Here is a 26,015-nt window from a genome sequence, read left to right on the forward strand (position 1 = left end):
AAGCAATCTTCTTCTTGGCAATACAGTTCTTAGCAACAGGGTAACCGACACGGGGCTACACGACGTCGAAGCAAAGTTATTCCAAAGGTTCGGCGTCGACCGCGAGGAGCGCTACGTCGAGCCCGGAGTCACACGGACCCCCAACAACACAGTACCTTTAGGAAAATGAAGCACACGGTGATCAGCGGCGTCGAGCAATCCGGCGTCGCGTCTTCGGTGTCGATCAGGCCTCAGCAGGCGTCATCGATGGTGCGGTTGCACAGAGTGAGCAGCGCTCACGGCGTCGAGAGGGCACACAGTTGATGCGATCAGCAGCGGTGCAGACACAAGGTCCCTTGGAGCTAGAGCCGTACTCCCACTCACTGGCGTTGCTGCTGGCGTCGTTCGGGCCCGGCGGCCGGTCGTCGAGGAAGCGGGACACTGGGGCAGTTACCCACTGCGTCGAGCTGGATTCGGCGACGTCCGTCAGCGTCGAGATTGCTGGTTCTTTCAGAGGTGCTGGATTCACGATTCCAGCAAATAGCACTTTAGCAGATGAAGTCCTTTAGCCCCGTGACTTCAGCAGGAGACTGGCACTCTTCCAGTCCTTGGAGATTTTCTTAGCAAGCGTGAGAGTACACACCTATTTCCTCTCTCCTGGTTCCTTGGCAAAAATAAAGAAGCACTGCAGGATTCCCCCAACAACAGCACACTGGCAGAAGGGGTAGGCAGTCCTTAGATCAGCAGGCCTCTTGTCCTTGGTTACAGGGTTCCTTGTCAGAAGTGATCTAAATTCTTGGTTCAGGGGTCCTTCTCTTATACCCCTTTCCGGCTTTGATCCCTTTGTCCATGCCGGGGATTTCCCAACATCCTGGGTCTGTTGTGGGTGGAGCCAGGCAGAAGCACCTGGCCTATTCACTGAGCAGGGCTGGGTCCTCAGACGCCCAGCAGGAGGTGGAGCCAGCATTGACACTGGCAGGAGCAGAGCTATCGGCCTCCTGGCAGGAGGTGGGGCTAGGATCGTCCATGGCAGGCACAGAACCATCAGCCGCTTGGCAGGAGGTGGAGCCGGCATTGTATCAGGCAGGGCAGGCTATCGGCAACTACTCTCCCCCTACTCTCAACGCAAATGTCCCACTCATCCCACACTGACTCATCCAGACCTGTGGAGCCACCCAGCTCCTGTCACACAAACGCAAGACCAGCAGAAACCAGATATGGTTAGACAAGAAAATAGACACTTTCTAAAAAGTGCTATTTTCGAACCCTGAGTCCAAAAACCATCCACACCAACGGATGCGCAATTAAACCCCGAGTTCAGGGATACCAAACTCGACATTGCACCATGCTCCCCGAGCCAGCTAGGATCATAGCATTACTAATCCCGGCGGCCCATTCAAACGAATGGAGAGCAGGCTACCTCGCAATAGTGAAGAACGGAGATGGCGGTAATTCACTATTAGGACATGCCAACTTGGTCAGGCGTGTCCTACCTTATACTTACAATGCACCCTGCCCGTGGGCCTACCATAGAGGTGACTAACATGAAGTCAAGGGAAGGTTTGAGGGCTGGCAAGTAGGTATACTTGCGCAGCCTGCGTGACAGCACTAGGCTGCACGTGGGTCTCGCAATGACCGACCCGTAGACATTCTTTTACGAGGCCGCTCCTGTGGGTGGCACAACACGTGCTGCAAGCCCACGAGCGGCATTTGTATTTACAAGCCCCGGCACTCCTGGTGCACTAGACTGGGGACTGACAGTAAACCAAATAAGCCAAACATGGATACAATAGATACATCAATTTAACATAGGGAGCACTTGCGCTGTGGCACTGATCAGCAGTGACACCGCGCCCAAACCATATACCAGCAAAACATCGTAAAACAGTAGAGGCAAACAGAAAAAATGGAGGAGAGACTCGAGCCAATGATGTCAGGTCTAACACAGGCTAAACCCAGTTATCACAAATATGTTCAAGCGCAAAGCTGTACCTTCTGCAGAGTGTGATGCTTCACCACAAAGGAAGAAATGCTGCCTTGTATTCAAGGAAGAGTGGATGAAAGAAATTGTGGAGGCTGAGACACAGAAATCACGAAGCAAGGTTCGCGTGCAACTTGGGGAACTATTTCAATACAGTCCAGACGTGGGCTTGATTTGCAAAGCATATGCGGAAGCCAAGATTGTTGGGGACTTTTCTACAGGGAAGAAATGGAGTGATGGCTGGAAACTGGATTACCTGAAACGCCATCTAATTAGTAAAGTTCACGAATCTACCATGGTGATATTGAGAAACAGAAGTGCTGCTGCCAGGTTTGGTTTTGGAGTGCGGGCAATGTTGACAGAAACTGCCACTGACAAAGCAAATAGAATGGAAGTAGTTGAACGACAAAGATCCCTGCCTGAGGAGATAAAGATTCTCATCAACAATGTGCTGGCAGTGAAGATGAATACTTCAATGTTATCTGTACAATTTTCCTGTCAAAGGTACTGTTAAATGTTCATCCTGAAAATCATGTAGTACAATCCTGGGAGGTGAATCTTTCGAACATAATGGATGTCGCTTGAATGCTAATGACATGTGGAACTGTAAGACAGCCAATTGCATTTATTTCATTTTATGCCCGTGTCAGCTTGGCTATGTTGGCGAAACATCCAGACCAATTCAAACAAGGCTGACTGACCATCGATCAGCTATACGTACAAATAAAATTGCAGCACCTCTAGTCAGACATTTTCAGGAAAAACAACATAAGTCTGACGACTTTAAATGGCACATTATAGAAAAGATCAGGCTTCCAGAGAACAAAGGCGGCTGTAAAGTTCGTAAAAAGAGAGAAGTCTTTTGGATTTTTAGCTTGGGCACCTTCAAAAACGGGTTTAATAGTTTAATAGTGAAATCCCGTGGGAGAATGCTATTCTTTAATCTGTATCTTTTTACATCAATAAATAGGTGCTCTTTCACCTTTATTTCCCCTTCACACTGAATAGACCATCCCCTGAGTCTCTGGCCCCATTAAAAATTCTCATTAGATCTGTCATCCTGAGCTGATTGTGTCCTTTGAAGGGATTTGTTCATGATTTTTGATTTTTATTTCTTGATAATTCTATGACCCCTTTTAATTAATTTTTCCTACTATCGATTGTTTAATTATATGGCCATTTGTCTTTATATTTCATTGTTTTTTGATCCCGGTTGGCTTCCACAATAGTTATTGGAGTGACCTTATTTGTACCGAAAATAAATCAGAAAGTCCCTCCTTGATGTCTATTGTTATACTGCCACGTTAGTAGTTGTCCTTCCTTTAGTACTACCTAAAACTAAGGAACATCGAGGCTCCTAGTCCCGTTTCTATTTCCCCTACCGTATCAGGTGCAGGTAGTTATTTTCTTAAATGAAGTATTTAATTGAACGGCCTAGCGCGGCAAATTTGAACATTCTTCCGCCCGCCGCTTCTGAGACGGTTCTAGACGCCGCTACCGTGCTACGCGGAGAGCATTATCCTGCTTATACTTCTAATCTAAAGGTAAGCGACCCGCGGGACGCTGCTTGGCTTGCATTTTAAGATTCCCATATTGTGGCCAAACCTCAAGATATCCTTCGGTTCATGAACCCTGATCGTCTCAATTGCTCCGTTTTCATAAAATAAACGTGCGTGTTTAACGGTCCTCCTTTCCTTTCATTCCCTTGAACTTAGTTTTAACCCGGAGGAGGCCATCAAAAGGATTGAGTTTTCTGTAAAGAAATAAGCATTGTGTTATGATAGCATGCTGATGTACAGAGGACACGGCGTTATATTTTTAAAGGTATACCCTCTTACGCTAGGACAGCATATCTCTCTTATTTCATTTAAACCCATATGGCCCTAAATAGTTTGCTTTTGAATTACTTCCTTAGGAATTTCGATATTTAACCTATCAGTAATTGTGGATATCATCACATCCCAGACTTTACCGTTTACTACGCTTTTTATATACCAGGTATGTAGATATATGAATTTATCCCCCCTTTACCTACTTATAGGGGACTGTAATGGCATTAGATATAAAATTACTACTATAGTTAGTGATAACGTTACAACGTTTAATCTCCTGGGGTTCACTTTAAAATATACTCTTTAACTATACCATTGTCTCATAAATTGCGCACACTCCTAGGAGCACGTTATTAAGACATACATTATGAGACGAGTATTATGCAGATTGTAACTGCATCTCAAAACGTGACTCTTAGCACATACTCGTATACCATTTAGATTAAGGTAAACGTTTCGTTAAAAACTGGTAATATTTTGGACTAATGCCCTATTTACATGGCTGTTACCTATGGTTTTATATGCCCCTCAACTATGTGTTCATGCAGTATCCATGATTTTGGGAAATTTATGTTGTCCTTAATTTGGATTAGTTTGATTATATAGGATTGAAATTTGAATTTGGATATTATATGTATTTTAGGACTGTATCCATTGCGGCCATTGTTCTACCAAACCTGCAGGATCAAATTGTGTGTTTTCCTGTATAAAAGTCCTTTTTCCCTTCACAAACAGTGAGTTTAATCCAAGAAAAATTAGGGGGGAAAAAGTTTTTGAATAAATTTAATATATGGATAAATTGTTAAATTACTAATTCGATGAAATGCAACAATTCATGAAATGCTATAATTATCATGAGATAGGTTTGAGCATCTCTGTGTTATAGTAAACCACGCCTTTGTTGATGAATATCAAAATGACTATTGATTGTATCTCATCAGTTGTTGTTTTTTGTTTAGTTTTGAGTACTTTACAATCTCTTGAATTATGGCTTGATCATGTATGCCGTGGAAACAAGATAAAATATGAAATAACTTGACAGCGAAAATGTCTTCTTTTCATAAATAAGCACTTTTAGACTTGGAAAAATGTTTTTAAATGTGATTGTTGTATGTTTTGTTTTATTATATTAGAACATATTGTAAAAGAATTTTCTTTCATGTATATGTTTCAGATATCACTGTGCATCTCCTGAAGAAGGCGTTGTTCACGCCGAAACGCGCATTTTTTCACTCGCCACAGTGTTGTTCACCTTTTGATACCAATGATATTAATTTGTAGGAATGTTCTCTATATGATGATTTTATAAATGTATGAATTGTATGTTTTTTAATTAACTTTTATTATCATACGGTGATGGTTACACCAGTTACTTGTATGATTTGTATCTTTGTTCATTAAAATCATGATTACTTGTAATTTATATTTCTATGTATGATTTTTTCGCTGTCACTTTATATTACGTGTTTGCCTATTTTGTTGACTGCCTAGGGTTTTATCTCACACGTTGTTATCCCTGCCCTAGGAGTTTTTCTACACCAGTGTTCAGGGGGTCCTTTTTTTTCTCAAACCATCTGTACAAGACATCCATGACCACCTAGCTTTGTATGTGAAGATACCAGACAGCTGGAGGAGCAAGAACTATGCCTTTGAGTTCCTTGAGGCCATCAATAGCGTGATACACTGTGAAGGTATGGCAGAACTTCGTAACGCTTTGTATCACACATTGATAATTGACGAGAGCACAGATATTTCTGTTACAAAAATGCTCATCCTGTATTTCAAGTTCCGACCTGTAACCTCAACAGAGCACAAAACACTGTTTGGCGGCATAGTGAAGCTGACTAGTTGTAATGCTGAGGCTATCACTACTGCTGTGAAAGAATTCTACACTGCCAATGAACTGGACCTCATGAAAATGGTCATGTTCACATCCGATGGTGCGTCTGTGATGCTGGGTAAAAATAATGGTGTTACTACTCGCCTTAAACAATTCATTCCCCATCTAGTTGAGCAGCATTGTGTCGCTCACTGAGAAGATTTGGGAGTTGATGATGCCTGGAAGAGGGTTCCAATGATTAAAGAGATGGAGACATTACTGAGGACTGTCTACACTGTGTTCTCCAGATCTCCGGCAAGGAAGTCCAAGCTGGATGAAATGGCATCAGCCACTGATTGTGAAGTGCTCTCTTTTCGACCATTGAATGAAGTCTGGTGGCTATCAAGGCATTTTGCAGTTGGTGCACTAATTTGGAATTATGAGGCTGTTCTTAAGTACTTTGAGCATGAAAAAGTTGAAGAGAATGATCCAGTTGCTAAATATTGTTACAAAAAGCTATCTGACTCAAACTACCGTATTTCCCTTGCAGTACTTAATGACATTCTGAGTGAATTTGCATCTTTGTGCAAACTGTTCCAAAAAAGTTCTTTGACTACTGTTGAAGCTGTACAGTATGCAAGAGCAAAGATTGGCCAAATTAAGGAACAATATTTGAGGGACACTGTCTTTTGGAGCAGCAATGTAAGAGATATGATTGTGTTGTACAAGGAAAGGCAAGAGTTTGACAGTGGACCTATTTTGTCCTTTGTTTCCCTTCTTTGTGAGCACATGCAAAAAAGGTTCCCTGAAGATGAACTGAAAGAATGGGCAAGTTTTGAAATACATGCAATGTCAACACAATCACATTTTGATTTTGGGAATGAGAATATACAAAGACTTGTTGAAAAGTATAAACATGTCTTGGTCCTGGGTGATTGTGAAACACCAGAAGATGTTGTTCGGCAATACAGAGATTATAAATATGTGGTGGCAAAACATGTAAAGGGTGGGTTATTTACCACCTTTCAAGACCTGGTGAATTTCACTGTACGCAATGCTGCTCAGTATAGTGTTGATGTCTGTGCAACATTTCAAGCATCTAGTGCAGATTGTGAACGAGGATTCAGCCTCATGAATACTATCAAGAGTAAATTGAGGAATATACTAGAGCAGAAGCATTTGGATATGCTGATGAGGACCAAGGCCTGCCTCCTGAATGGGAAAGTTGACCTTGATAGAGTGTATCAGCACTGGAAAAATGGCAAGGATCGCCGTGAGAAGCAACCCTGTCACCCAAGTTCAAGTTCAAAAGACCTTTATTCGAATTCCTTAAAATTCATAAAAGTACCGAACATAATTCATCAACAAAAATAAAGTAATTAAACATACAAATAGTAATTAAAAATCCATATACATATGACGTACCCTTTTATGCAGTGACAATACAATGTGTTTTAAAAACAATATGCTAATTTCCATAGTAATGTTAACAAAGCTGATTTATCATACTCATGGGTTTTCCATCGTTTTGCGTGCTCGTATAGCCAGTCTTAAAAAAGAACTGACACGAAAAGTCAGTTCATCACTATCCAAGGCAATTAACATATTATATGAGTCTTGAAGAGTCAGTGGTCTGGATTTTTTAAAATACGGAGTTAAAAACCATTTGATATACACAGAATAAAATTTACAGAAAAATAAAAAGTGCAAATCATCCTGAGTGCTCACGCCATCACAGGGACATGAGGTAGAATCAACACTGTGACAATGTCCTAGTGGAAATGACAACATAAATTTTACTGTTCCTGCCCTTAAACGAAACAACAATGATCTCTCCCAGCTAGTCATAGGCAGCGAGAGATAGGGCGGCAAAGTCGGTCCACACAAACCATTGCCTATATATTTCGTTACAGTTGATTTTTGTGATTCGCTTCTGAGCCTTTCATTGTTGTAAAGTGCATATAGTGCGTTCTTAACCTGAACTTTGTCCTGCAGTTCTATAGTTGTGGGATCATTAAACAAAGTTCCTCTGCCAACTTCATTCAAAGATTTTAAAACTTCAGACAACCATGGAATTCTCATTCCATGGTCGCTACTTAGACAGTCCTTTATAATATTCTGAGTAAGAGCAGCAGCTTCATTCTGCCAGATTCTGATCCAAAAGAGTGCCGGTCTTGCTCTAATAAAATCACTAATATATGGAGTGTTTAGTTCACTATGACAGATGAAGGTTGATGAGGAGATTGGTACACCCAACACTTTCCTGCAGAAGCGATTCTCCTCACTTTGGATGCATGGACTGTTTCTTGATCCCCATACCTCCGCTCCATACGTGGCAACAGGTGCGCACTGTAATTTAAAAATCTTTAAAATAGCCCTAGTGGCACCTATTTTCTTTGGGCGCGGGAGACTTAGAACAGAGTTGTTGGCTTTCGAGAACTTGCTCGTGGCGTGGGCCATATGCCCACTCCACGAGCCGTTCGCAGCGAAAACCAACCCTAAATATGGGAATTTAGGGACAGATATCAATTTATCTGTGCCTAACTGGATGGTATTAAGTTTCTTTTTGCCAGGGCCACAGGACATAATAAAAGATTTTTTAAAATTGACCTTTAAATCCAGATCCTCCATGAACTTAACAAAACTATGTACAAGCAGACGAAGGGCATTAGGAGTGCGGGCCATTAGCACCGCATCGTCTGCATATAAAAGTACTGGAAGTGGTTTCCCTGAAACAAATGGGACATCTGTGGTAACTTTTTTCAGACAGGTGGATAAGCCATTAATATAAATGATGAACAACAGGGGTGCTAAAACGCACCCCTGTCTCACCCCCCTTCCTATCTCAATGGCTCCTGATACCTCTCCGCCCATCCCGATACGTACCCGTGCTTTCAGGTCCGTATGGAGATAGGCTAGGAAATTTACCAGAGTGTCATCAAGACCATTAGTTGAGAGAATGGACCAAAGCTTTGATCTATTAACAAGATCAAAGGCGGACGAGAGGTCCATAAATGCAAGGTAAGTGGGGGAGGAGCGGGCAACACTATATTTGTCAATTATCAATTTTAAGTTTAGGCATTGCTCCACTGTTCCTACCCCACTACGGAACCCCATCTGACATGGATCTAAAAAGTCAGTGTCATTCGCCCAGTCCAGTATTCTATGAAAGATTATACGACCCAATACTTTCAAAGTATTATCCAAAAGGGAGATAGGGCGATAGTTCGCTGGATCAGACCTATCTCCCTTTTTGTAGATAGGGACAATAATACTGGTGGCCCAAGTAGTTGCCATGGCTGTTTTTGGTAAACTGTTAAAAACATTAAGAAATATGGGTGTCCACAAATCAACATCATGTTTAATGATGTCAATAGGGAGACCATCTGGTCCGGGTGCTTTATTTCCCAGACTCTCTTTTATGGCTATTCTAATTTCATGCTCTAAAATTAATAGACCCCCTGATTGGTCAGAAATAGATGGAGAATACTCCTCTTTAGGGGCTGAATAGATGTTAGAAAAATGGGTCTCCCATGCAGCACTTGTTATGTTACAACTGATTTGGGTGAGTTTCTTTCCCATTTCCCGTGTTTTTCTAACAGATGACCAGAATGGGCCGCTACCACCCAAGTTTGCGCTGATTACCAAAGAGTCCCATTGGTCGGAAAGTAAATTAGCCTTCCGTTCTGATATTGTAGCTTTGTACTGTTTCCTAGCTAACTGAACGGTTGTTTTACACCTAGGTTTCATGGAGAGAGCCTTTCTTAGTTCTCTATTTGCCAGGGAACATGCTGAATCGAACCATCTTGGCTCTTTACCTTCTATGGGTAGTGGAACAGACAAAAGGGTTTTGATGGCTGAACACAAGGATTCAAAATCAGCAATTAATTGATCATAATTATTACTTAAAACTTTACAAGAGTCAATCAAATGTGGAAATAGCAATTGTACATTTGTTAAAATAGCCTCACAATTCACCCCCCTCCATTTTAACCGCAGGCCATCAATTGATGGGGTAATGTCCCTTGCACCATTTAAATTTTCGAAAATCGGGCTTGGGGCAAGATCCAAAATTACAACCAATGGATTGTGATCGCTAAAGGGTGTTTGTAAAACAGAAGTTTCCACTATACAATCTATTAACAGTGGTGACATAAAAACGTAATCAATAGTGGAACTACTGTTCCCACCAATATATGTAGGAGCGTGATGGGAGTCATAATTATGTCCTACACTCAAAGCATCATCTAAGTCAAATTCAGTGAGTAGTTTGGATAGTTCAAAACCCCTACGCTCTGCTGGGTCTAAATAAACGTGATTAACAGATCCAGCACTCCCTGCTAATTTTGCGTTAAAATCACCCCCTATTAATATACATGACTTTTTGTCTACTGCAAGGGAACATTCCAGATTTCTTAAAACATTAGATAATGCCAAAAGGTTCTTGTTTGGTACATAATAAAAATCATTGTTATAAAAATTTATTAAATAGATTGTGGTCTTTGACTTCAATTTATACTCAAGAATCTGGATGTTGGGGTTTGCCGGACCATCATATTGCAGGTTTCCAATTGTACCACCTGCAAGAATCTTGATCCCGATGAAAAGACCACCCACCGCTCGGCCAAAACATGGTTTCGGCGATGTTAAACTAAAGCAGTGATAGCCCTCAATATACAAGTTACCAACAGCCCATGTTTCCTGAAACATAACAATATCCGCATCATTAATTATCTTAATCCATGCAGGATCCAATAATTTGGATTCTAATCCTGCAACATTCCAACTTAAGATTGTTAGCCCATGAGTATTGCGACGGTTACTTGGCCTAACCCTAGTACAGCTACTCCCTGTTTTTTCAGAAATGATATTAACAAGTGCAGGTTGATTGTCGTCAACAGGCATTAGGTCCAGGATTTCTTCAGTATCACCCATAGCCTGAGCATGTACAACCGGAACCTCTGGTATATTAACTGTAGTTAGGCTATCAGTATCTTTTGTTGGCATTATATACAGTCAGTCCTGTTCATCTAGGTTGGAAAAATAGTCAAAACGATTATAGGTAGGGATGTTAAATGTTGACCTCGCTTCGAATGATGGTTGGAATAGATGAAGGTCAGGGGCAGGATAGGATCTATCTCTATAATGGTTAGCTTGCTGCATGTTTGGGAATTGAAAGTGGTGCGGAGGGTAACTAGGGGATACTAACATTGGCATCTGGTTTGGCATTTGGTTCCGCCAATTATTATGGCCATTCAAATGACCAAAATCCTGATTTTGTAAGAAGAGCGGCGATTTGAATCTTGCACCAAAATTCAAATCTTGAAAGGTGGTGATGGGATTGCTCTCCATGACTTGGTTCTGGGGTATCAAATGTCTATAGAAATACCCTAAGGGAAGGAGTGTAGTATTGAATTCCCGAGTTGAGGGTGGTGGGGCGCTTGCTAGTGTTTTCTCTGCCCACTGTGGGTTTTTAAAATTAATTATAACACAGTCACCCTCAAACTTTTTCCTGAGTGGGCCTATCCAGCCCACCCGCTGAGTATTGATAATTTCTCTTGCACCTTCTATTGGGAAATTGCAATTTGCAATTAACCAATGTAGGGTTTTGTTTTTAAGAGATGTGGGAATTTCTTCTTGGTCCTTCCTTAGTTTGGATACATTAACTAGAACAAGGACATAGGCCCCGCATTCAGGTGGTAAATTAATGCGGGAAGGAGCATGTCTAGATGTTTTTTGTAGTGGTTGGGCCTGGATGGAACCACCTCCAGAATTTGGGGGCTGGCCCATCATAGGGACATTTACATGTTTTGTGATATTATCCTTCCTTATTACAGGGGCTGCCTTGTTACATTTCGCTGTTGGTTGGCTGACACTTATCCCCTTCGGTGGTGCTAGGGCAGGTTTGGGTGGGTTAACTGTATTTGTAAATAATACCTGAGAGACATTCGAATCGGGACCCACTGCTGGATTAGGAGTGGGTTGACTTGTGTCTTTTGCAACGGTTACTTTAGCTAAGCTCTTAGTTGGCCTGGTTAGTTCTGCTAGATGCTTTTCTATCCGGGTGAGCCTACTTTCGATAGGGGATAGATAAATACCAAGAAGTTCACCCAGTTTTGCCAATATATAGTCATTCATTAATTCAGTAGGGTCGATCGATCTACCATCCTTTACTGCTAACCCTTCCAGGTGTTCCGTTTCTTTTCCTTTCCCAGCCTCATACTCATGGCGATTGTTAGCTGTGTCCACAGTCCTGCTTATATTTGAGTTGGGGTTGGTACTAGTTTCTTTCCCTTGGTGTTTACTGACCCTAGGGGCTTTTGACGTGGGTGCGCTTTGGTTATGTTGTAATTTTTGAATAGCGCCCTCACGTCTGCCCCTTACTTCCCTAACATTCTCTGCTGATATAATTTCAGGTGAGGGAGTCATATGTAGGTCAGGGGTCTTCTCCAAGTCTAGGCTAGTGTCTGTATCGGAATCAATCAGGGGAATGGAAGCAGATAGATTTACTTCATTGGGTATGGTATGAACATCAACACACATGTTCAGTAAAGATCTATTGTTATTAACAGCTAGAACCTGAATGGGAGTAGTAGCAGAAGCAATAAGTCCCAAGGAAGAGCGTCTTGCATGAGCAAGATCTTGTGAGACCCTACGTTCCAAAAGGGATATACCTTGATTTATGGCATCATTGGCCTTGATTATAAAATTGTCAATAGGACCCGTTTTGCTAACTTTACTACTGCCCCCGGCAGCTGCAGTTCTGCTGCGACTTCCCCGTGGAGACATACTTATTTGCGGTAGGTAGGAGAAAGTAGTAACTGTAGTTGTTATCACCTCATAAATCGAAGTGTAAGAACTACAGCAATCAATTTATAAGTTAGCAAATACCTGGTACCTAAGATAAAATATACGTGGTCCCACAGTCTGTGAAGCAACAGCAACAATAGCTGATAGTAACAGTCTGGTTTTCTCCCGATCCAATAGTCTTTAGAATGGTTGGCAAAACACAAAGTCACTCGGAGAGGACTACCAAATACCTTATGTTGATGGCAACGTTAGGGGACTGGACCCGTCCCGTCCACCTCCGGCCGCTGACGGCCTAAGACGGCCCGCCCTCTGCCCGGGCTCCGCCCGGCGCCGCCCGCGCGCGTCCCGCGGGGCGGGAGGCTCTCGGAGCTTTTGTAGCGCCTCCGGGCGCGAGGAGAAGTGTCACGCCCTCTCCGGGGCTGCTGGGAGCGGTAGTCCGCAGGTCCGCAGGTAAGTTTGCCTGGAGCCGTTTCCCTCACGGCGGCGTCAAGCTGTCCAAATGCCCCCCAGGAGCTCTCGGCGCTCGGAGCTTTTGTAGCGCCTCCGGGCGCGAGGAGAAGTGTCACGCCCTCTCCGGGGCTGCTGGGAGCGGTAGTCCGCAGGTCCGCAGGTAAGTTTGCCTGGAGCCGTTTCCCTCACGGCGGCGTCAAGCTGTCCAAATGCCCCCCAGGAGCTCTCGGCGCTCGGAGCTTTTGTAGCGCCTCCGGGCGCGAGGAGAAGTGTCACGCCCTCTCCGGGGCTGCTGGGAGCGGTAGTCCGCAGGTCCGCAGGTAAGTTTGCCTGGAGCCGTTTCCCTCACGGCGGCGTCAAGCTGTCCAAATGCCCCCCAGGAGCTCTCGGCGCTCGGAGCTTTTGTAGCGCCTCCGGGCGCGAGGAGAAGTGTCACGCCCTCTCCGGGGCTGCTGGGAGCGGTAGTCCGCAGGTCCGCAGGTAAGTTTGCCTGGAGCCGTTTCCCTCACGGCGGCGTCAAGCTGTCCAAATGCCCCCCAGGAGCTCTCGGCGCTCGGAGCTTTTGTAGCGCCTCCGGGCGCGAGGAGAAGTGTCACGCCCTCTCCGGGGCTGCTGGGAGCGGTAGTCCGCAGGTCCGCAGGTAAGTTTGCCTGGAGCCGTTTCCCTCACGGCGGCGTCAAGCTGTCCAAATGCCCCCCAGGAGCTCTCGGCGCTCGGAGCTTTTGTAGCGCCTCCGGGCGCGAGGAGAAGTGTCACGCCCTCTCCGGGGCTGCTGGGAGCGGTAGTCCGCAGGTCCGCAGGTAAGTTTGCCTGGAGCCGTTTCCCTCACGGCGGCGTCAAGCTGTCCAAATGCCCCCCAGGAGCTCTCGGCGCTCGGAGCTTTTGTAGCGCCTCCGGGCGCGAGGAGAAGTGTCACGCCCTCTCCGGGGCTGCTGGGAGCGGTAGTCCGCAGGTCCGCAGGTAAGTTTGCCTGGAGCCGTTTCCCTCACGGCGGCGTCAAGCTGTCCAAATGCCCCCCAGGAGCTCTCGGCGCTCGGAGCTTTTGTAGCGCCTCCGGGCGCGAGGAGAAGTGTCACGCCCTCTCCGGGGCTGCTGGGAGCGGTAGTCCGCAGGTCCGCAGGTAAGTTTGCCTGGAGCCGTTTCCCTCACGGCGGCGTCAAGCTGTCCAAATGCCCCCCAGGAGCTCTCGGCGCTCGGAGCTTTTGTAGCGCCTCCGGGCGCGAGGAGAAGTGTCACGCCCTCTCCGGGGCTGCTGGGAGCGGTAGTCCGCAGGTCCGCAGGTAAGTTTGCCTGGAGCCGTTTCCCTCACGGCGGCGTCAAGCTGTCCAAATGCCCCCCAGGAGCTCTCGGCGCTCGGAGCTTTTGTAGCGCCTCCGGGCGCGAGGAGAAGTGTCACGCCCTCTCCGGGGCTGCTGGGAGCGGTAGTCCGCAGGTCCGCAGGTAAGTTTGCCTGGAGCCGTTTCCCTCACGGCGGCGTCAAGCTGTCCAAATGCCCCCCCTGTCACCCATCTAGTGATGCCACTTGACATGTCTGAACGGCTCTCTCCCACAGTCCATGTTTGCCTGGATGTCTAGGTTTTACAAACTATCTCTGGTGGGAAAGCCCAACATTACTCAGCAGCTCTCACATCAAATTGTAAATATTTTATATAATTTTGCAACTTATTGTGTACATGTGATATTGTATAGGCTCTAAATATTTCCCCACCCAATGAACAGTGCTCCAGTTAAGAATATTTAGTAAAATCTAATGATGGTACCACCACTGGAGTCTTGTGCTTTTTTAAGCCTGAAGTGTACTTGTCTGTGTAACTAATTCATGTAATGGTGTGTTTATCCAATTTGCAAACCGACCTTAAGACCCTTAACGTGGCGCTGTATGTGTGAAAATGCACCATCTTTTCACTTTTTTAAGTAAATATTTAGAGTGATATTTGGCATGGCACACGCGTGTTGTCTGGTTCCTGGAGCACATAGCCATGGTTGCAGTGCACAGCGACCCTCCACTGCCGCACACAGAGGAAAAAAATTAGAGGGAACGTTGGTGGTGACCAGAAGAAGCAAGATGCTAAACCTGCAGATAAGGGTCGGGAGAAGGGTAAAGACCAGAAGTCTTCATCAGGGACCCAAAAACCTGCATCTGGAGGGGAGTTACAGTCTAACAAAGGTAAAGGCAAAAAGAAACCTCAGTGCTTCCTGTGTAAGAAGAAACCCATTGGACAAACAAGGGATGCCAATTTTGCAAAGGCCAAGGATCCTCAAACCACCAGCACTGCCCCTAAGGCAACTGTTCCCCCCAGTTCAGCTCCAAGTGGTGGTACAGTGAACAAAGGTATGGTAGGGTTAACCCTGGTTTCTGAGATGAGTTCTGGCCTAGTGAGAACTCCAGCTCAGGATGTTCTTGTCTGTGATGGAGGCATGGATATTGCCTTCTTATTTGTGAGCCCCAGTAATCTGGGCAGATACAGACAACAGCCTTTAAACAATGGTAAAGAGTCCATGACATATAGGGACACAGGAGCAAGCGTCACAATAATGACAAAAGATCTTGTGGACCCTAACCAGATCGTACTTGGTGAGATGTACCAAGTGACCAATGCTAGCAATGTCAGGACAGACCATTCCTTGGCAGTTGTTAACTTCAGCTGGGGAGGGGTAACTGGCCCTAAGAAGGTTGTGGTTAGCTCAGACCTCCCTGGGGAATGCTTGTTGGGCAATGATTTGGAAACTTCAGACTGGGCTGAAGTGGAACTCAGGACACATGCAGCAATGTTGGGCATCTCTGCAGATGTGTTTACTGTGACTAGGTCACAGGCCAAACTGTCTTCCACTGAACAGGTCCTGTATCCTGGAAAAATGGACCAGGTGCCTTCCAAGAAAAAGAGCAGCAGGGGTGAGGCAGTGTCTTCCCCCCAGACTCAGAGTGAGGATCAGTCTCCTGAGGAAGATGATCCCAGTCCATGTGAAGGAACTGTCTCAGAGGAACTTGAGCTTGATCAGGTTGAGTTATTGGGGACAGGGGGCCCTTTCAGGGCAGATCTGAGGCAGGAGTAGCACAGCTGCCCCTCTCTTGGACCCCTCAGACAACAAGCTGCTGCTGAGGCTGCTGGGAGTGCTAGTGGGTCCCACAGGATCTACTGGGATGAAGGATTCCTTTACTCAGAGGGTAGAAACCTAAGCGTGGTGCTACCAGGAGGTTGGTCATACCTCTGAAGTTTAGGGGTTTCCTACTGACACTCGCACATGATATCCCATTAGCAGGACACCTAGGCAAAAGTAAGACTTGGGACAGGCTTGTCCCTCACTTTCACTGACCTCACATGTCAGAGGACTCAAAGGAGTTTTGTCGCTCCTGTACCACCTGTCAAGCCAGTGGTAAGGCCAGTGGTACCACAGAGGCCCCCCTGATACCACTACCTGTGGTGTGGGTTCCCTTTGAGAGGGTTGGGATTGGGATTGGCATCATCAGTCCCATGGACCTTCCAACTACATCTAGGCACAGATATATTCTATTGGTGGTGGACCATGCCACTAGGTACCCAGAAGCCATATCCCCTAGAACCCCTACAGCTCCTGTGGTGGCCACAGCCCTCCTGTGAATTGTTTCCAGAGTGGGTTTCCCTAATGAGGTCTTAACTGACAGAAGTGTAAATGGCACGCCCAGTTATATCACTGCTATGTGGAAGGAGTGTGGAGTAAATTACAAATGTATCACACCCTATCACCCACAATGCAATGAGTTAGTGAAAGGTTTAACAAAACCCTGAAGGGCAGGATCATGGACCTCCCAGAAAAGCTTAGGTGAAATGGGATGTCCTGTTGCCCTGACTTCTCTTTGCCTACAGAGGTTCCTCAGAAGGGGATTGGCTACTGTCCTTTTGAACTTCTCTTTGGACATCCAGTTAGGGGTCCCTTGTGTTTAGTGAAGGAGGGATGGGAGTTACCTCTCAAACCACCTAAACAAGACATAGGGAACTATGTACTTGGTCTCCGCACCAGGATGGCTGAGTACATGAAGAATGTAAGTAAAAACCTTGAGGCTGGCCAAGAATTACAGAAAGCTTGGCAGGACCAAAAGGCTGTGATGACTGTCTAACAGCCAGGACAGAAGGTATGGGTGTTGGAGCCTGTGGCCCCAGCAGCCCTCCAGGGCAAATGGAGTAGACCGCATACCATTCTTGAGCAAAAGGGAAAGGTCACCTATCTGGTGGACTTTGGTTCTCCCAGGAGCCCCCACAGGGTGCTCCATGTGAACAGGCTCAAGCCATATGTTGACTTGGGTTTGCTCATGGCTACTGATGAGGGACAGGAGAAAGAGAGTGACCTACTCCCTGACCTCCTCTCACAGAACCCTGATGATGGCTCAGTTGATGGTGTAGCCTTGGCAGACAGCCTCACTGAGCAGCAACAGACTGATCACAGGAAGGTCCTCAATCAGTACAGACATATATTTTCCCTGACTCCTAGTCAGACCACTTGATGTACCCATGCTGTGGACACAGGTGAAAGTCTGCCTGTTAAAAATAAGATTTACGGGCAACCTGACCATGTCAGGGAGTGCATCAGGACTGAGGTTCAAAAGATGCTGTGATTGGGAGTCATTGAACCCTCAGATAGCCCTTGGGCTAGTCCAATAGTCCTGATACCCAAACCTCATACCCAGGGTGGTAAAAGAGAAATTAGGTTGTGTGTAGACTAGAGGGGGCTCAATGCAGTCACTAGAACTGATGCTCACCCTATTCCCAGGGCAGATGGACTTATTGATACCTTGGCCTCAGCCACGTTCTTGAGTACATTTGACCTCACTGCTGGATATTGGCAAATCAGACTAGCTGAGGATGCCATATAAAAAACAGCATTTCAAACCCCTATTGGGCATTATTAATTTGTTGTGACAACCTTTGGCTTGAAGAATGCACCTGCCACATTCAAAAGGTTGGTGAATAAAGTTCTCACAAGCCTGGAATCCTATAGTGCAGCTTATCTTGATGATATTGCTGTCTTTAGTTCCACCTGGGAGGATAACCTGGTCAACCTAAGAAATGTTCTGGAGGCCCTGCAAAAAGCAGGCCTCACTATCAAGACCACCAAGTGCCTGATAGGGCAGAGTAAAGCTGTGAACCTGGGCCACCTTATGGGTGGAAGCCAGGTTCAACCATTGCAGAGCAAAATCCAGACCATCATGGAGTGGGTTGCTACAAATACCAAGACTCAAGTCAGAGCTTTCTTGGGCCTGCCTGGGTACTACAGGAGATTTGTCAAGGGATATGGATCTATAGTGTCCCTCTTGAATAATCCGACCTCTAAAAGAATGCCTAAGAAAGTTCAGTGGACAGTTATCTGTCAAAAGGCATTTGATGACCTCAGGCAGGCCATGTGCACTGCTCCCATTCTACAAAGTCCTGACTATTCCAACCAATTCATTGTTCAAACTGATGCATCTGAGTTTGTGGTAGGGGCTGTGTTATCACAACTGAATGAAGAGGACCAGGATCAGCCAGTAGCTTTTATAAGCAGAAGGCCGACCCCAGAGAGAAACGTTGGTCAGCTATTGAGAAGGAAGCCTTTGCTGTGGTTTGGGCTCTAAAGAAGCTGAGGCCATACTTGTTTGGCACTCACTTAATTGTTCAGACAGACCATAAGCCCCTCTTATGGCTAAAACAGATGACGGTTTAAAACAAACTTTTGCAGTGGTCCATTTCCCTACAGGGAATGGACTATACAGTGGAACATAGACCTGGGAGTAACCATGCCACTGCAGATGGACTCTCCAGATATTTCCACTTAGAAAATGAAGACTCAACTGATCAAGGTCAGTCTCATGTCCTTTTGTTTGGGAGGGTTGTGTAGGAAAGTAGGATCTGCTTCTTATGGTTACCCCCACATTTTGCTCGATGTTTCACTGTTTTTGACTAGTCTAACTGGGATCCTGCTAATCAGGACCCCAGTCTATCTGCGTTTTCCTTTAAATTGTTACACATGCACCTTGGTACACTCCAGATTGGATACTGGGGTTGTAGGAGAGTAGGGTCTACTATCCTATGGTCACCCCAAATTTTTGCTTTTTGCTTCACTGGTTTCTGTCTTAATGTGGCTGTGGGCCTTCTAATCAGACCCACAGCCTGCTGTTCTCTCTCTAAATTATTGCCAATGCACACTAGGTGCATTACCAATTGGAACTGGTTCACCTTATAGGACCCTGTAACAGTGTACCTTAGGTACCCAGGGCATTGGTGTATCCAAGGCCTACCAGGGGCTGCAGCATGTATTGTGCCACCCCTGGCCTGGCCTAGCTATTTGACATAACTGGTTGATCACTCAGCTGGGGTGAGTTGGTGTAACTACCTCTTACTTAGATATAGTATATCTATATCTAACATATATGGACACATGATAACCTATAAGTCACTCCTATGGCAGGCCTCGACAATCGTGGAGGCAGAGTGCTTGGTTTCATGTGAGATGGTGCTCTGGCATGAGCTGAGCCTATCTGCAGCTTTTGGAACAACGTCCTTTAGCTGTTTCATGATATTACCATAACATATACTCTTAAGTGCATTATGAACCTCGCAGTTAAATGCTATCTTTGGTTTGGCTTTATCAAAACATGTCGAGTAAGGTGTCATACAACTTGGAATACTACTCCCTTGCCAATTCTGGCGACGGGGGTAGCATACCACCCTTCTACAGGGAGACGACATGTACCTAACCTGAAACCCGGGTAAAGTTAAACATGAGCCTCAGCATCACAAAATGGATGCTGCCACCACAGACACAAGTCTGACCTCCTGCTGCTGGGAGTCCTTCCAGCTTGGGAGGCCTGGACTAATGGGCTTCCTGTCAGGGGAGGTGCTTGCACCACCCCAGACAGGATTTTGTGTAGTGGGTTAGGGAGGGTTGAATAGAATGAGACATGCCTGGGGCACACAAGGTGTCCCTGTGCATATGCCAGTTCAAACCGGAGCTGGGGCTTTCCTGCCCCAGTCCTGGCGCAAAACTGGATAAAGGAAAGGGGGTGTAACTACCCCCCTTCCTGGCCCCACCCAGTGGAGGGACCTAGCAGGTGATCCGGCCCCTAGATTTGGTTTAAGAGTAGGAGCTGTGTCCTAAGACTTCAGATCATCCTGAACTTGACTTGAAATTAAGAAGAATACTGGACTTCGACATTCTGCTGCACAGAAGACTGAAGAGCATCTCCTTTGTGGCCAAGGAGTGACCACCCTGTGAATACCGGCACCATCCAGCAACTTGACATCTGCTTTGCCGCCACCTCCCGCCGGAGCCCGAGCCCAGAGCCCAACAAGACCTGGATTCCCAGATATCGCAGAGCCCGATCCACAGTCCCTGAAAAGAAGAGACCCGTGGAGGCACCGAGAGACGTGGGACCGGCCATCTTGGAAGATCCACGAGAAGCTGACTGCGCAGCACCCGAGGCATCCTCAATGCTGTGCTTTGCAGTTTGAGAAGCCCCACTACCGAGCAGCATCTGCACCGAAAAGCAGCCCTCCAGCATCTCCACGATCTGCATGGGGCCCTTGTGCATTTTGCCACTTGACACAACATCCCGGTCACTGGTCCGTTGGCTAGTGGCCATCTTGGCAACAAAATTGACAATCAACACTGCTGGTCTGGTTGCTCTAGACGGGCCCTCACTCCTGTAAAAAGGAGCAGCCCCTCTGACCTTGTTGGTCCAAGTAACAAGCTTTCATTGACTCCTGCGTGGCTTGCATTAGCCAAGGCCTGTTTGCTTCAATCAAGTCCCCGAAACCGCCATCAGCTAGAGCCTGCGTGGGACAGCTTGTGATCGACTCCTGGACGTCCTAAACCTCCTCGTGTCCATGTGGCTGCAGAGACAAGCTACACTTCTTCACCTGTTTGCACCCGACAACGCCTGGCTCCTTCCAGGTTCCTCGCCGGTCACTGGCTAGTGACTTTGAACATTGTCCCCTCTGCTTTCAGGTCTTCACTTCTTCAGATCCACCCTTGGATCCACCGGAACTCTCCTCGACGACCCGCCTGCAGCATCTTCATCTCCAGGCTCCATAGAACAGCACGACGAAACCCGACACAATTTGAGACATATGCACCCGCTTCCTGTGGGTGAGGTAACTCTGGCACTCCGGTGCCCCTGTGTAGAAATACACCTCTAGTGTCTAAGTTCCAAGTTGCTAGGTTCTAGGTCATCCGGAAGGTTCTCTTTTCTTTAACTTTGTGACTTTTACGCACCCATTAAAATCAATAGGTGCCCCAGTGTAACTTCCAGCACTGCACACGCATTCCGTGGGCCACCTGGTCACAAACTTTTGTTAGCTCCTTGCAGTCCCAGAAATTCTCAAGGCCCTAGGCCTTCTTCCTTTCAGATATGTGGTTCTTATGCCACTATTTTAGTATATGGTTTGAGCGGCCACCAGGGCCTATCCATATTGTGCTACTTTTGTATATTTAAACACTGTTTTGTTTTAACGCATTTGCTTCTGTGCTCATAAAGAGTATAGGGGATACTTGTAGTAAATAAATATATATATATATATTTTCAATATATATCTGTGTGGTTTCCTTTCATTTGGTATTCAAGGAGAGTGTATATGGTAAAACAGCTTGCTTCACATGCCTTTACAGAGTTTAGCCTAAGACTGCTTTGTCCATGCTACCCCTAGGATAGCTGGTCTATAAGGTTGACTTACAACCAATCATCATAAGGGTTGTTTGGACTGATACAAGGTGGTCACTAGAACTAGTGAACATTATATATCAGGCCAACTTCTCACAGGGGTACCCTTGTAGGTTCCTAGTATATAGTATCCATGTACCCAGGGCATAAGTACCCCAGAGGCCTTCCATGGGCAGAAGCATGTATTATGCCACCCATGAGAGGCCATGCAAAATGGAACTACGGGTCTGCTACTGCAACCTGTGTAAGATGGTGCCTGCGCCTCTTACGTTAGATATAGGTTCACTATATCTATAGGTCACTACACTTAAAAGGTATAATCACCCCTATAGCAGGCCTTATCAATCATGAATGCAGGGTGCTGGGTTTCTAGTGAGAGGGTGTCCCTGCATGAGCAGGGCCCCTCTGCAGCCTTTGGAGACCATCCTCCCAGGTTATCTGTGACTCAGCCAGACATATAGGTAGAGGTGCAATATAACCTCGCGGTAAATGCTATCTCGAAAATGGATGCATAGAAACATATCGTGTTTGGGATCAAACCTCTTGGAATCATACCTCCACACAAGAACTGATGTGGAAGTATGATTCCTCCCTTCAGAAGCAAGCTTCGTGGGGTCACTGGTCTATGCGGTGCCAGCCTTCTCGACCTAGACAACACAAAATGGATGCTGCCGACCAGAGACACATTTCTGCCCTCCTGCTGCTGAGCCACGCTCGAGCAGAGGAAGGCAGCACAATAGGCATCCTGTCACAGGGAGGTGTGACCACTTCCCAGACAGGATTAAGTGTATTGGGGCTGGGTGGGTGCATTCTGAGAGTGCCTGAAAGTCTGCACCGGGGGCACATTTGGTCTACCTGTGCATAGTCCAGCTCAAACCAGTTCTGGGAGCCATTGGCTCCTGCTCTGGGGCAAAACTGGACAAAGGACATGGATGTAACCATCCCTCTGTCCTGACCCTGTCCCGTCGGTACAATAGGGCTTCTGGCTGTAAGACTTTAGATTTTACGTGGACAAGATTCTACAAGAAGAAAACACTGACTTTTGACAATCTGGACACTCTGGACTTTGCTGGACTTTGACTGGGTCCATCTTTGTCTGCCTCGCCGTCCAAAGCTTTGTCTGTGCCCTTGCTCCATACAGGTTCCGTGCAGGCCTAAGGACAACTGAAGAATCTCCCTTGGAGTGAAGTAGTCACTCTCCTGCAACTGCACTGTAACACAAATGATAGTCTGCTGCTCCTGAGCTCCTGCGGACTCTGAAGATTTCAGCAACACAGGAGGTGGGTTTTCAAAAGTTCCTGAGGTCGATCTGCACTCTCAGCAAGTTTGAGGCCAGTATCCCTCGTGGTGACTGCATAACCCGAACCACTGTGCACCACATCCATTTGCAGTCGCGCATGCTTGTCGGCATGCTACAAATTTTTAGGAGGCCCCATTTCATTTTGGCATCCAACAGAATACCCAAGTATGAAAAGACGCTTGTCCTTGGGACCGGAGTAAGCCCTACCTTAAGGGTATAAGACCTACTAGAGTGGGAACCTACTTGCAAAACATAGGACTTTGAGTTTTTGACCAACAGGTCCTGATCCCCCATGAATTGGGCAAAAGAATTTCCCAGCGTTTGCAGACCCTGCTTGGTCCTACCCATCAAGACGGCATCATCTGCATAGAGCAGAACTGGGAGGCCACGCCATCCCATCTGGGGATAGTCCACCTTGGTCTCCAAAAGAACCTTCTCTAAGTTGTTTATATATACATTAAACAAGAAAGGGACCACAATACAGCCAACTGACCCCTATCTGAATGGAGAACAAGTGCAACACCTTCAAGTCACCCGAGTATCAAACAGGTGCTTTCGTATCTCGAAGGAGATCTTTTAAAAAAAGAACTATGTCCCTGTCCACCCCCAGGGATAGCAAGGTTTGTCACAGCTTACATCTGGTCACACGATCAAATGCGGAAGAGAGGTCCATAGAGGCCAGATAGGTTGCACCAGGCGAGCTACTGCGTACTTGTTTCAGATCATAAACAAGTTCAAGCAGGTTTATCATTGAGCGACCGGGGCGGAAGCCGTATTGGACGTCTGACAGGATATTATTATTTAGGGCCTAGTTGGTTAGATGTCCAATACGATCCATCCTACCACATTCATTACATATCTCTCTTTTCAGGAAACATAGTATGGTACAATAATTCACCTTTGTAAATACCTCTTACTTTCTTGAATGCATGGGCTTGAGACAACATATTTCAACCAATAGGAGATGAAGGCAGTTTGGTCAAGAGGGAGGGACAGTTTATATCCAATATTGAATTCATGGCAGCATAAGGCTTTTCTCATTATATTTCCTTGACTTTTTTATTTAGTTTTTTTTATATACAGCACAAACTTGACCCAAAAGGTATCGGGTATCGGAGCGCTTTACACGAGCACCAGTTACATTACATAAGGACATATCCATTTTTATTAGGCACGGGGAGATTAGGTGATTTGCCCAGAATCACAGAGACTCGAACCTGGTTCCCCAGATTCGAGGTTGAACACCTTAGCCATTAGGCCAACTACTCTCCCAAACTTGATTAGGTTTTGTGCCAGTGAGCATGGTGTGAATTGTGATTAGAGGTGACAAACATATAAGGGAAGTTAAGGTTTTGGTCCTTAACTGTATATTTCTAAAGGTGAATAGAGCTGCAGTGAAAGACATCTTTGTAGATTACACTGTGTATTGGGAGTAAACCACTAAGAGCTTCACCACGCAACAGTAGACGTTCAGCATTTAATTTCCATTTAATTTGGAAAGCCATCCAGTTGTTTGAGGTTGAATCTTCAAACCTGCTCTTCCCACATCTCACGAGGGGCCACCATCTTTGAGGGAGGCATCCAAGCACGGACATAAGCGGTCTAAACTACAATGTATGTTGCATATACAGAATGCAACAGGAAGTAGACATGCTCTTTAAAATGACTTCCTACCTGAGTTTGAGGATCAGGCTGTAGATGGTCAGGAAGACATTTTGAGCAATGCAAACAACACTAATTCAGTTATAACAATGTAATTGACTATGAGGACATGTGTCCCTGCAGAAGATAAGGCTGTGAACATAATATATGCATTAGAGGAACTGGTTATATTGATTTTCATGTACAAATTGGAAACACCAATATTTGTTGGATTGAAAGATGTCTGGTCATGTGGAGAGCTCATTTGAGCTGGCTGATTAGGACCATGACCTTGTTTGATGATATCCTTTCTCTGTTGCAACCAATAATACCCAGGCCCAGGATCAGAGGTTTGTGAGATGGGCACTTTAAGGTGCTTGACAAAGAGGGTCACAGATGCAGGGATGACGCAGGAAGAACATCATGGTATTTCAGCTATGGTGGGCAATGACAAAGACATGAGGAAACCTACAGTTGCACTCCTGAAATGCATACATCAGAAAGTGGCTAACCCTGCTCTGAAGATGTCTCTGTAGAACATGACATGTCATGGGTGTCATGCCTATCAGGCAAGATGACAAGAAAGCAGGAGAAGTTCATCCTTCAAGTCACGTTCAAGGATTAAGGGTTGAAACTTCTTACCGGCTCTGCCCTAATCTCATGAGACACTGAAAAGGCCTAACTAGGCTGAAACTGGTCTGGGGTTGCTTGTGTTCCTATATAAGGTGGACTGTTTCAATTGGATTATAACCAAGACTGATTCACAGATGGCATGTTTCTAGAGTGGCAGAGTGAATATAAGACAATGGAATGCAATGCGGCACAATCGATCACCAGTTGCTGAGATTTATGCAAGCATTCCCTCCAACACCTTTCTGTTTGTTGCACTAATCTCAAGAAGCACCTATCTTGAAGGATGAAGCTCTGCACAGGCATAAATAGCCCAGAAAAAAATGTGCTTTGTGTATAAAGAAAGCAATAGAAAATAAAGGCCCACGTCCCAATGAGATTCTGACTGGGTGCTGGAGAATCGGAGGGAACAAAGGACAGAACAGTATACAAAGAAAAAAATGTAGGGTGGAATTGATGTACTCTGGTACAGATTGCGTCAAGTACTTCTCATTACTTTAGGGGATCTAAACACCGCCTATGGGGTGGTGTAACTGTTAGGGCCTGATTGTGAGTGGGTCAGTAAATAGAGCGGTATTTACCAACCCAGTAAATACTGATACTTAAACGTGCAATATACCTCATGTTTGGGAATTTCACTAGAAAAATGGAGATTCTATGTCGAATTGGAGTTTACCGTAATGAATTTGCATGTGCTAGATTTTTTTTCTCCTCTTTTACCCCAGTAAGCTTTAGCAGGATAGACCTGCCAAAATTTGTCTGGGCAATATTGCAGGTGTATAGTGTGTACTGAAAAAATTCAAATCCTGATCCCCACATAAACACCTGTTTTTGTGCACAGGCCATAAATGACCTCCTAACATGTAATCAGATACTTAGTGTTCTATGGTACAAAACACAAC

General features: G+C 45.7%; 1 protein-coding gene and 1 pseudogene across 1 annotated transcript in view; one reads left to right on the top strand and one right to left on the bottom strand.

Annotated features, from left to right (window-relative positions):
* LOC147685416 (syntaxin-binding protein 4-like) overlaps positions 1-26,015 on the bottom strand; it is a 1,262,048-nt gene that overhangs the window by 104,014 nt on the left and 1,132,019 nt on the right. The gene's annotated exons all lie outside the window — the stretch shown is intronic.
* Positions 1,950-24,278, top strand: LOC147685418 (zinc finger protein 862-like; annotated as a pseudogene).

The sequence above is a fragment of the Lissotriton vulgaris genome, chromosome 10, assembly GCF_964263255.1.
Source record: "Lissotriton vulgaris chromosome 10, aLisVul1.2, whole genome shotgun sequence".
Lineage (NCBI taxonomy): Eukaryota > Metazoa > Chordata > Amphibia > Caudata > Salamandridae > Lissotriton > Lissotriton vulgaris.